This window comes from Chionomys nivalis, chromosome 12 (assembly GCF_950005125.1).
Source record: "Chionomys nivalis chromosome 12, mChiNiv1.1, whole genome shotgun sequence".
Classification (NCBI taxonomy): Eukaryota; Metazoa; Chordata; class Mammalia; order Rodentia; family Cricetidae; genus Chionomys; species Chionomys nivalis.
Genome location: NC_080097.1, coordinates 55,189,297 through 55,202,588, shown reverse-complemented (window position 1 = coordinate 55,202,588; position 13,292 = coordinate 55,189,297). Strand labels below are relative to the sequence as shown.

Below are 13,292 nucleotides of genomic sequence, written 5' to 3'. Positions count from 1 at the left end.
AGCCGTGTGTGTGTGTGTGTGTGTGTGTGTGTGTGTGTGTCTGCCTGTTGATGCAAGAGTCTTCCAGGCGGAAGACCACTTAGAGAAAACCCTCGCGAGTGAGGAAGAGCTGAAGGGCTCTGGCTGCTGGAGGAGTGTGGAGCTAATAATTTTGGAGTCTCCAACTTCCATGTAAAGGCTTGAACATACGAGTTAAGAATGTATCCAGGGAGACAGACAATGCTGGGGAGGGGGCAGGTGCTGTCTGGGAGACTTTTAATATTTAAGAAAATAAATCAGAAGAGCCAGGAGGTTGGGTGGAGTTCATTAGTAATGGAAAGCGCTAGCCCTCAGCGTTCTGGCTCCAGATAACTGCTGGAGGCAGGGAGCTTCCTGCTCTAAACCCAGGCCTACTTCAGTCAAAAGCAACTTCCACTCTTCAAGGTCTGACTTGGAGATCTGTGCGGTCTGCAATGGTATCTTAGCAATCAGGGCCAACAAGGAAAGCAATGAAATAAAATGGCTTTCCTTCTTCAGCCAGAAAAATCCCATGTATGCCAAAAATTGGCACATAAACAAAAAGTACTTATTAACTTTACAAAAAAAAAAAACTAAACCCACCCCACTCTTACAATTAAGTCGACTAAGTCTAGACATTAACCAACATAAAGTATTTGCCAAGTGAATGGCAAGCATTAAGCAATGCCAAATTTACTTCCTAATTTTAGCATCACCACCAATTATCTTGATTTCCAACATTACTGTTTTATTATACCTTCAAGATGAGACAATAAATCAAGCACCATTCGGCTTCAAAGCATTGAGCTGAGCAGCACTCAGGGACATGAGCAACCCAAGCAGATCCTTAAACAATCAGGGCGCCCCTTAGAGGGTGGCACAGAAATGAACGACGGAAGGAACAGCCCTCTAGCACTGGAAGAGGTACTTCTCGGCATGCCAGCTGCTTCAGGGGAATCAGCAATCCACGGGCGGTTTAGAAGGACGGAGATTTCTGGGAATTCCTACAGCTTCCACAAAGCTGACCTCTGAGGACTACTTTAAAGTCTACCCATTTGCAGAACTGACTTAGTCAAGACAATGTAAACACATTGCCTTCATCAGCTGCAGTCCTTCGAGCATACTATTTTTAAATAGTATAGAATACTGACTGGAAGTTTCATATTACAAGCACGAAATAGAAAACGTTGTGTTGGTCTGGATTTCCCAACACAAACATAACACCCTCACTCCACGTTACCCTCCCCGCTCCCCGCCCCCCAAAGCTCCCCAAAGCTTTCGTGTACACGCTTAGGGTGGATTTACCAGTTCCACTCTCCAGTGGGCTTTAAGTGCACAGGGCAGGCTATTTACAACACAGCATTTAAAATAACAAGGCATTTTATTGTAACGTGTTCCCCGCCCACCACTGAAAGTCCCTCCCACCAAAGCTGTGATTTGCTAAGAAAAGAAATACCGACAGACAGCTCCAATTTACACTTAATACTATTCCAACGAGATGGAGAGGCTGAAGAATGTAACTCTTGGCTCAAAACTTCGGGGATTCTGGTAACTGTTCTAGGAATTGCACTGTTGGTACCATTCGCAGCTGACACTTGAAATGCGGTAAAAGTTCAACAATTTCAAAGGAACCCATGATAGATTTGTTCCACAGTCTTCTCTAGACCGGGATAACAAGACAATATTTTACAAGAGGCCGAATACTGTAATGTCTTGTTAATTACAGTTAAAACAGGCTTCCTAAGCAGCGTCTACATTCCTGTACTGGGAGATTTTTGTTAACGCCTTATTACAACAGTTGCCAAAGGGGGGGGGGGTCATAAAAAGTGGCTTAATCTCCAGATTTAGCCCTCAAAAATGGTGAGCATCATTTAACTAAGGGTTAAACTAAAAATACGGCGCAAGATTTCCCACAAACCCCTAAATAAACAGCCACATTACAAGCACGCAAAAAAAGTTTAAAGAAGTAAAAGTCCTCCCTCAAACTTTTTGTCAACAAAATCTGCACGTCCCGTTCTCTCCCGTTCCCTCGCAGGCGTTTGTTTTCACCCGGTAGCGGAGGTCGCCCCGGGTGAGACCCGGACCCCGCAGGCGGCGGCTCATGTGTGGGTGACCTGGGCTGGGGACCAGCGCTACGAACTGAGGCCGCAGAGTGGCGGAGGGGAGGAGCAGCCGAGGCCGGCCGGGGAGAAGTCGGCTCCGGGGAGGCGTTACGCAACGGCCCCGCACCGGACGGCGCGGCCGGGGACGGGACACCGGGCGGGGATTGCGCCGCCGAGGGCCCGGGGAGGGACGGCGCGCAAGGCCGCGAGCGCGCGTGGTGGACGGCGCGGCGCTCCGGAGGCCCAGGCTGGGCGGGGTCGGCGCCGCGGGACGCGGGGTCTCGGCCTCCGGACGCCGCCGCACAGCACAACAAAGCCGTCCCACCGCCTCCACCCACTGCCCCGCACCCGCCCGGTACCGGCCCGGTGGACTCTCCGCGGCCCGCAGGGCGACTCGACCGCGGGACCGGGCGGGACCGCGCGGGCGGAGCCCCGTCCGGACAAACTTCCCGGCCGCGGCCCCTCACCTCCGGGAGCGCTCTACACCCTCGGCGGCATCCTGGCCCGCGGCTCCGGGACCTCGCGCGCCGGGAGACCGGGCGCCGGTGGCGGCAGTGGTTGCTGACCCCGTAGGGTCGGGGGAGCCCGGAGAAGCGGTGGCGGCGCTGGCGGCGGCGGCTCCATCTTCCCGGGGCGCTCACGCCGCGGTTCCGACGCGCAGACCCGAGCGGGACATTCGCTACATTGTTGGCATTCCACGGGCGTCACGTGACCCCTCCTCCCGCGTCACTCCCGGCCGCATACCAGCCCGGGCGGGGCGCCCGCGGCCTCGTTCCCCGCCGCCCGCCCGCTCCGCCCCGCCGGCCGCTTCCTGCGCCGCCCGGCCCGGCCGCCGCCACCTGCCCTGCGCGCGGTTCGCCTCGGAAGTCGCCGGTTCTCCCAAGCTCCTCGTACCAGTCGGCTAAAAAAAAAAAAAAAAAAAGTTCACGGGCTCCGGTGCCAGCCACGAAAAGTAGAGCCGGCTCTTGAGACCGGGGCACCGAATAAAAAACCGGGACGCCTGACAATAGGACCCAGTTTAACCAACTCTCTCCCCGGGCACGCATTCTGGAAAGTGCCTTATGGTTTTATAGAACAGAACAGTACGAACCAACCAGAGAGACAGGCGCTTACACTTCGGCCACTCCTTTAGCCTCCATTTGGGGATTTGGTCCAGGGACAGATGCTGAGAAGAAATAACAGCGTGGAAGCCAAGTCCTCCATCTCCTATTGGCTCTCTAACATCACACTTCCCACCACCTACGGTCTGTGGTAAGTGATGGTGAGGACTAATGGCTTTTAAAAGTCAACCTGGTTTCCTCTTTAATGAACAATCGTGACATTTGAAGTTTCAATTCCGGAAGAAACAATAACGAAGATCATTTGTTCCAGCTTTTATTTTATTTTTGTACTGGGAAAGGAACTCAGACCGTCTCTCCTGTACTAAATTCAGGCTGTATTATCAGCGGAACTCTTGTCCTGATTGCTTAAACCACTCGCCAAACATTTAGCCCTGAACTGCCCCCTCTTCCCCAAATCCCTTGTCTTCCAGAGAATCTCCTCAGTTCTCATTTCTCCACCCTTTGAACTTTAATAATTAGCATTCAATTTCTTTTATCAGTCTGACCCTGTGTGCTTACACTGACATCTTGCAGGGTGATGGAAACCCAATGCATCGCCAACAATTTAGTCTGTGGAAGAGGAACCCACTGACACTCACCTGTGTACATCTCCCCCCACGGCAAGCACACTGGCAGCCCTCACTGTGTGTTTAAAGTTCTTGCCTCTTGCCCTTTAAAGAAACTTTGATCATGCCAACTGTTAGTGGTGCACAATTATAAGCCCAGCCCTAGGAGGCAGAGGCAGGTGCATCTCTGAGTTCGAGGCCAGCCTGATCAACAGTGTGAGTTCCAAGACAACCATGGCTACTCAGAGAAACCAGTCTTGAAAAACAAGAAAGACAACAAAACAAAAGAAAGAAAAACTTTACTCAAATAAAAAATGCTATAAAATGGTGTCATGGTTTAGATTGTAAGCCCCTCAAAAGTACACGTATTCAGGGGGTCATGGTGGCACACGCCTTTATTCTGAACAACTTGAGTGTGCAGCAGCAGAGAAGGAAAATTCACGTGGCGGTATACATATGGGCGCGAAGGAACTGACTTTGTTTCTGCCAAAGGATAAAGGACTGCAGATAGAATTCAGAACCAATGTGGAACAAAGAAAAGCAATTTGCAGAACTGTGTATGTTATGATACCATATTCATAAATACACAGAGCCTTTGGAACCTATACTAAAATCTTCGGTGAATGTAAAGTCTTACACACCAAATTCATGACAACACTGGCCTATATAGAGGGAATGGAAATTGGACTGAGGAGAGAAAAATCTTCAACCTAATCTATAGTGCTTGATTGGTTTAATCAAAAAGATGACAGTAGGGGCTGGAGAGATGGCTCAGTGGTTAAGAGCATTGGGCTGCTCTTCCAGAGAACCTGGGTTCGATTCCCAGCACCCACTGTCTGTGATCTAGCACTCTTGCTCAGACTACACATGCAGGAGGAAATGTCAATGCACATTAAAAATGTTTTTATTTATTTATTTATCTATTTATTTAAGATTTCGGCCTTCTCCTGGCCACCACCTCCCATTTCCCTCCCCCTCCCCCATCAAGTCCCCCTCCCTCATCATCCCTAAGAGTAATCCGGGTTCCCTGCCCTGTGGGAAGTCCAAGGACCACCCACCTCCATCCAGGTCTAGTAAGGTGAGCATCCAAACTGCCTAGGCTCCCACAAAGCCAGTACATGCAGTAGGATCAAAAACCCATTGCCATTGTTCTTGAGTTCTCAGTAGACCTCATTGTCCATTATGTTCAGCAAGTCCAGTTTTATCCCATACTTTTTCAGACCCAGGCCAGCTGGCCTTGGTGAGTTCCTGATAGAACATCCCCATTGTCTCAGTGTGTGGGTGCACCCCTCGCGGTCCTGAGTTCCTTGCTCGTGCTCTGTCTCCTGCTCTTGATTTGGACCTTGAGATTTCAGTCCGGTGCTCCAATGTGGGTCTTTGTCTCTGTCTCTTAAAAATGTTTTTAAAGATGAAGGTAAATTGTTAACATTTAAAAATGTTTTTCCCTTTAGATTTGTGTGTGTGTTTCTTGACTGTAGGCACGTGCATCCTGCCTGTGCCTGGTGCCCATGGGGGCAGGAAGGGGCACTGAGTCCCCTGGAAGTTTTTTTTTGTTTTTTTTGTTTTGTTTTTTTGTTTTTCGAGACAGGGTTTCTCTGTAGTTTTGGAGCCTGTCCTGGAACTAGCTCTTGTAGACCAGGCTGGTCTCCAACTCACAGAGATCCACCTGCCTCCCGAGTGCTGGGATTAAAGGCATGCACCATCACTGCCCGGCTCACCTTGAAGTTTTAAAATGTTTTTAAATGCATGTATTTGAAACTAGAGACAAATTGAAAACAGATGTCGAAGACAGCCAATCGAATCAGGCGTTGTGGTGCATGCTCATAGTCTAGCACTCATGAGGTGGATGCAGGAGGATCAGAGGTTTAAGGTCATCCTAAGCTACATAGTGAATTCTAGTCCAGCTTTAAGGCCAGAGACCCTACCTTTAAAATAATAATAATAAATATAATAATAATAATAAACTATAGTCTCTGAATATAGCGATTCTAGGTGATTTTTGTCATAACTCTTGATACATCTATAATAGGGTAGCCCACAACAACAACAAAAAATTTTAAATTAGTGAACTGTGTCCACTCACATGATGTATGTAGCTGAGGAGAGAAAGATAACACAGGGTCAGCTGAGCACAACATCATTCGTGACAAAATGACCATGTATAGGCGGATACATTATTTGTTCTGTGTTGTAGCCTTCTCCCTCCCAGTGATGCCCTGGTGTTTCCGAGTTATCTAATCTCCAAAGTAACCTGTTATTAACCCTTTCTGATAGAAAATGACCTTGAAGAGCAGAGAGCCAAGTAATTTGCCCAGGATCAAAGAGCTGAGATTTGAATCTAGATAGCGCTAACTGCGGAGCTTAGGAGCCCTGAATTACTAGGCTCTCTCGAGGTAATCACAAGACGTCATGATTACAACGTGCTTATAAATATGGAAACAAGTCAAATTAATCCCTTTATGCATTTAGTGTTGCTGGTTTGTTGTTGCATCGCTAGAGGTGGCAGCCAGGGCCTCCCAGGCGCTAGGCAGACCCTCCCACTGTCACTAAGCTATACCCTGAGCAGTGCCTGAAGACAGGAGGTGTCAGGAGGAGAGGAGCACAAGAGCCCAGGTCTCTAGCATCAGTCAGAGCAGAGGGCTGTCATAGACCTGGCTAACACTGGAAGCCTGCTCGCCACGGAGGCTCCTAAGGTAAGGATACGATAGTTTAGGTGTCTGTCCAAGCAGAATATCCTCTAAGACTCACACCCTGCTTACGCTGTCTCTGAGTGATAATTTACTCAGCCCCTTTGTACGCAGAGCGCAGGCTCTGGTCTTCAGTTTATGCTTGTCCCTTATACGTTGCCAGTGTGACTGAGACTCGTGACATCTGCCTCACTGAAAAAATGGTTGTCTCTGGACAGTCATAAAAACATAGAGCAAGATGAGATCACAAAAGACCCGGATGACTGAGAAGAAGGCATGCCACACTGATTCTTTCCAGTTGGGGGTTGGTTTAGCCCATATGTTTTGTCTCATTAGCCAGACCACAGCTTCCTCCACAACCATAGACTGCACAGAATGTCTTCACTGACAAGCAAAGCAGATATACTTTAAAGCCATCTTTAGTTTGCCAGATATCAGCGCCTGAAGCATTAACCATTTCTAGTCAAATGTGGGGGTGCAAACCCGAATCCCATCACTTAGGGATTGAGGAAGGAAGACTGAGAGTTCCAGGCCAGCGTGGACTACGTGGAGTCCTGTGTGCTGGGCTGGGTATGAATGAGCGGAGTGGACCTGTTCACCGAGACAGCTAGGGAACACTCCTCCATTGTTCTTTGGCTATTTCGGTTCTAAAAACAGAGAACTTTGAGAAAAGAGTTAACCATGTCACTTTTGTTACTTAGGTGTATGGGATTTTTTGTTTTGTTTTGTTTTGTTTTGTTTTTTTAGAGAAGGCAAAATAACCACAACAAAAATTACCATCTTAACCCAGGACCTTTCAAGCACTCTACCTCCGAAGCACATTCCTAGCCCTTAACCATATTTAAGTATTTTGCTCAACAATGAAACGGTTTGAATGTCAGAGCTAAATCCCTAGAATATCAGCTGTCTCACTTACGGTGCAGTGTTAAAGTTGGGGAGGTGAACTCTTCCCTGATTTTAAATTATTTCTAGTCACTTCTAGCTATTGTAGAAGAGAAACCCTCCTAGAAAAATGTTCACAAACTCGTGCAGAGGAGCCGGGCTGTGGTGCTTCACACCTTTAATCCCAGCACTCGGGAGGCAGAGACCGGCAGATCTCTTGAGTTTGAGGCCAGTCTGGTCTACAGAGTGAGTTCCAGGACAGCCAGGGCTCCACAGAGAAACCCTGTCTCAAAAACAGGAACAAAAATAAAGAAAAACAGCAGCTACACAAGCTTCCTATGTCTGGCTGGAACAGTTCAGGAACCAGGGCCGTGGTGGTGGCCCCTGCAAATCCCTGAGACCTGCTCTTCCAGATGCCTGCAGTGATGCTAAGGCATTTTCATTCTCCGAATAGCCTCTCTGCTTCTCAGATGAGTAATAAAGTATGCGGTTGCATCAGCCAGCATTGCTCAATACTCTGAGATTTGTTCCCAGGAAAGTTCAAAGCAGCAACTTCTGCTTTTACACAATTTCTTTTAAGGATTCATGTTAGTCAGGGAATTGGTCGACATTCTCCCATACACCCCCCCTTGTGCTCTCCTGGTTCTGCTTGACTGTACTTGAGGATTCTTCATTATGTTTATGGTTTATGGTTGGCTGCAACGTCCGTCACATGCAGAGATGAACAGAATGCTGCTATGTCTGTATCTGGAAATGTTCCACTGAAAGGTGCTACTTTACTTCTGTATGTTCTGAAACTTCCATTAAAAAGTGTAAAACGGGGGAGGGGGGCATACATTTAATCCCAGCTCTAGGTAGATGGATCTCCGTGAGTTCAAGGCCACCTTAGTCTATAGAATGAGTTCCAAGTCAGCCAGACCTACATAGAGAGATCCTGTCTAAATAATAACAAAAACATAAAACACATAAAGCAGGGACTAGAGAGATGGTGCAGTGGTTAGCATAGACTGCTCTTCCTGATGACCCGCCTACCTGGCAGCTCACAGCTGTCTGTGACTTCAGTTTCAGGGGATCTGATACCAACTTCTGGTCTCTGCAGGCACCAAGACACAAAAGAGGCACACAGACATACATAAGAGAAAACTTTTTTGTTTTGTTTTTTTTGAGACAGGGTTTCTCTGTAGCTTTAGAGGCTGTCCTAGAAAGAGATCTTATAGACCAGGCTGGCCTCAAACTCACAGAGATCCACCTGCCTCTTCCTCCCAAGTACTGGGATTAAAGGTGCGTGCCACCACCCAGCGAGAAAATATTTTTTAAAAAATGAATTGAAAAGACTTGAAACAGGCCTGGTATGGTGGAGCACATCGTTAATTTCAGCACCTGGGAGGCAGGGGCAGGGAGATCAATGTGAGTTCCAGGCCAGCCTGGCCTGCATAGGGAGAGAAATTGTCCTAGAAACAAAGACTAAAACATAATGAGCCGGTGCCTCTGGTCCACTCTGCTCCCAAACTTCTGGGTCCGAACCAGGTGTTGCTGCCTAGTCTCCCAGTCACTGGGTCTATGCCCTAGGAGGCTCAGGCGGCTCATTAAAAACCTTTGTTTGGCCGGGCGGTGGTGGCGCACGCCTTTAATCCCAGCACTTGGGAGGCAGAGGCAGGCGGATCTCTGTGAGTTCGAGACCAGCCTGGTCTACAGAGCTAGTTCCAGGAAAGGCTCTAAAGCTACAGAGAAACCCTGTCTCGAAAAACCAAAAAAAATAAAAAAAATAAAAAAAAAATAAAAACCTTTGTTTGTTTATTCATTTATTTTTGAGATTGGGTCTCACGTAGCTGATGATGACCCTGGACTCTTGATCCCCTGCCTCTGCTAACTGCTATATGGTGTGCTGCCACACCTGCTAAAAATTTGAGTGGACTGTTTTGTAGCAAGTGTGGGTAAACTTTATGAAGAGTAAGCCTTTGTCTTATCACAGCTAATTTCTGTAACAAAACGAACATTTCAGAGTTCTTGTGGGAGCATCCAGCCTGTCTAATGATTTACAATAAATCATTAATTGTATAACTGATGGTAAAGGAAATGTTTTTGTGATCTCTTTTTAAGTTTGACTTTAAAATGAACTGTGAAATGGTGTTTGGGTTGTTAGCAGTTATGTTAACAACAAGCTATTTCCATTAATCTACCAGGTACCGGATGAGAAACAGAAAAATGAAGTGTGTTATCATTAGATGCTCGATAAATCTGGCCAAAAGAAAGCCTGAGAGATGGCGATAAGTTGATTCCTCACGCAAAAGCGGGCGCAGGCTGGTGAGGCCCCGGCTGCCGGGGCTGCAGATTGTGTTAGGTCATCCCTTATGGAAGGCCCAGGAGAGTTGGAACTGGGCGAATGCCCCAGTGCCAATCCCTTGTAGAAGGACAGAGGTGAGAGGGAGTACCAGCTTGAAATATGCTTGGTAGAAAGGGAAAGCGGCTGAACAGTCGGGAGGGAGGCTGGTATTTGAGGCATGCAGAGAATGGACTGGTCAGAAAGAGGGAGGATGTTAGAGAGCAGCAGGGATACCAAGTAAACAAACGAGGAGAAGAGATGACAGAACTCTGTGATTAGGTACGGCCAAATCTAAAGCCATCATGGTAGTAGCGAGTGTCTGTGGTCCCTAGCTAGCCAAGTGGGGGCAGGGTCCGTCTCTTGAGCCCAGAAATTCAAGGTCTGCTTGGCCGATGACCCTGAATAAAAGAGCAGACCACAACCACCGCCATCAGCTACGAAGCTGGGTATGGTGGACACACCTGTGATGCTGGCACTTGGAAAGCGGAGGCAGGAGAATCGGGAGTTCATGGTCAGCCTTAACTACATTGTGAGTGCAAGGCCAGCCTGGCCTACAAGACAGCCTGCCTCAGAAACACAAAACAAAGCACAAAACAAACAAATTTAAAAACCCCATCTCTGCCGGGTGGTGGTGGCGCACGCCTTTAATCCCAGCACTTGGGAGGCAGAGGCAGGTGGATCTCTGTGAGTTCGAGACCAGCCTGGTCTACAAGAGCTAGTTCCAGGACAGGCTCCAAAACCACAGAGAAACCCTGTCTCGAAAAACAAAAGCAAATAAAAAAACCCCATCTCTTGAAGCAACAAGAAAGGAACAGGGGACCGCAGTGCCCTCCTGTGTCTTTTACCAGCGGTTAGAAGTCAACCAGCCTCCTCTGCATGTCTGCCAGGATGTGCTGCTGCTGTAGGTCACAACCAACAGGACCACTTGAATGGAACCTCTCAAGCTCCCTGTGGTAACCTGGTTTCCTCAGATATTTTGCCATAGTAACAGAAAGCTGACCAACATGTTTAAGGATGGGGTTAGGATTTGTGTCAGTGTGGTAGCTTCCACAGAATATAATCCCTTATCTAGTGCCCAGAGGCCACTTAACCAATCTATGTCATATAATAGAAAAGACAGACAGAAGCCCTGCTAAAGACAAAAACAAAATAATCACAGCACTTGCACCCTTCGTGTATCTTCTGAAACTAGAATAGCTGCCTCTCTTTGTCCCTTCCCCACTTCCGTATCTTGGTTGTGAGTTTAGCTAGCCTTTAACAGCTGAGCCATCTCTCCTGCCCTTCTTCCTTATTGCTTTTTCCTATTTTTCTTGCAGACAATTTTACTGTATAGCTCAGACTGACAAGCTTGTGATTCTTCTGCACCAGTCTCCCCAGGGCTTGGATTATAGGCATACAAATCCATCAAGTATTTGAATATGGTCAACAGGAAATAGAATTCTTAGCATATAATTGATTTTAATCAGTTATATTTCATGCCTTTCCAAAGAAGAGGACCTTAGAACCTAGGAATCAGTAGCGGGTGTAACAGTACTTTCTAATCAGAACCGCCAGTCCATAAATAACGACACAGAAACTTATTGATTATGAAAGCTTAGCCTTTGGCTTAGGCTAGCTCTTGTAACTTAAATTAACCCATTTATATTAATCTACATTCTATCAAGAGGCGTTACCTCTCTTCCATCTTGCTCCTCCTGTTTCCTCTTCATGTCTCCTGGCATCCCCTCTGGAGCTTAGCTTCTCCTCTCTCTCTCCCTCCCTGGAAGTCCCACCTATCTCTCCTGCCTAGCTATTGGCCATACAGCTTTTTATTACACCAATCACAGCAGTACATCTTTATACAGTGTAAACAAATATTCCACAACAAAAAAAAGGTACTTTTATCTGCAAATGGCTGACCCAAGGTGTTATTTTTTTTTTTTTTTTTTTTTTTGGTTTTTCGAGACAGGGTTTCTCTGTGGTTTTGGAGCCTGTCCTGGAACTAGCTCTTGTAGACCAGGCTGGTCTCGAACACACAGAGATCCGCCTGCCTCTGCCTCCCGAGTGCTGGGATTAAAGGCGTGCGCCACCACCGCCCGGCCCAAGGTGTTATTTTTATAAGAAATAAATTCAACCCAGCAAGGCTTGGCCTCCTCATGAGTGCCCAAGTCTGTGTGCTTGTTTATGGCATTGGGGATTGAATTTAGAGACTCCTGCATCCGAGGCTCACTCTGCTGCTGAGCTGGATCTCTGTATCTTCCCTATCCCCATCTGTTTTTGCCTTGTTATTTGGAGGCAGGGTCTCCCAGCATCTCCCAGCTGGCCTCGTCCTTGTGACATCCTCCCTCCTTCCTGAGCGGCTGGCATTACCAGCAGGCCCAGCTCCAGGATTACAAGGCTGTACTTCCTGATAGAACTGGGGACGGGGAAGAGTATGAGGTGATAGAATTGTGTTTAGACTTAAAAAGGGAAAAATAATTTAAATTTAAAACTCGAACTTCCCCGGGGTTCAGAAGCACACTCATAGCCATGTATTCCAAGGAGATGTCTGATGGTAATCAGATGGGCAGGACCATTACAGGCGCTTACCCTGCCATCGGGACTGAAATCAAGCCGTCTTCAAACACTGGCTGTGACTTTCCCTTTGACAATGGAAGCATGACACTAGGAGACCCCACGATTTTAGGACACAAAGGATCTTCTGTTGCGTTTGTGTGTGTACACGTGTGTGTACATGTGTGGTCACAGTGGACATCTGAGGGCAACTTGTGCTGACTGGTTCTCTCCTATCACGTGGACACTCAGGTTGTCAGGGTTGGCACCAGGCACCTTTAGCCTATCAGCTGTTATTTGTTTGTTTAGGGCATGTGTGTTCCTGCTTGTCTGTACGTAATGACGTGTGTATTCTGGTGCCCTTGAAGGCCAGAAGGAGGGTTCGGGATCCCCTGAAGCTGGCTGGAGTCCCTGGTGATTCTGATGTGCGTGCTGGAAACCACAGGAAGGCCTCAAACTCACTAGCTGAAAATGACCTTGAACTTCTGATCCTCCTGCCTCTACCTCCTGAGTGCTAAGTTCACTCTTGGTTTCAAAAGAAAATATTTTAAGGTTAAAATTATATTTAAAGTAACAGCAACGGGCTGGCTCCGTGAATAAGACCACACGCTCTTACAGAGGACCCAGGTTCAGTTCCCAGCATTCATATCAGGCAGCTCAGAGCCACCTGCAGCTGCTGTTGCAGGAGATCTGCAGTCCTCTCCCGGCCTCTCCAAATGCACACAGCCCCCCAACACACATAGTTAAAAATAAAAATGCAGCCCAACTCCGAGTTAAACCCGCAGACTAGGTCTGTCTGGAAAGACGGGCATGATGGCGTAGGTCTTAGCAGGGTCTTGCTTCTCGGCCTCTTTTCAGGTAGCTCACTTAGCAGAGAGGACAAGATCCCCCTGATGACTGCAGCTACTCAGACATAAATGCAGTTTACCTATGAAAATCCAGAGAAAATGCAGCTAAAGTCTGGCTTTGCCGGGAGTTGGGGCCCATGAGGACCTCAGGTTCAAGGTTAACCTGAGCTATGTAGAGAGATTATTTCCAAAGATAGATGAACAAAAAAAATCTGAGAAGAGGCATGTCAGAAAACAAAAATCTGAACATTTTCA

At 47.6% G+C, this 13,292-nt stretch overlaps 1 protein-coding gene across 1 annotated transcript in view; it reads right to left on the bottom strand.

Moving 5' to 3' along the window:
* Lats2 (large tumor suppressor kinase 2) overlaps positions 1 to 2,802 on the bottom strand; it is a 51,863-nt gene extending 49,061 nt beyond the window's left edge. The window contains exon 1 of the mRNA XM_057786404.1: positions 2,567 to 2,802. The gene's annotated coding sequence lies outside the window, so the exon portion shown is untranslated. The remainder of the gene's footprint in view (positions 1 to 2,566) is intronic.
* Between the last annotated feature and the right edge of the window lie 10,490 nt (positions 2,803 to 13,292).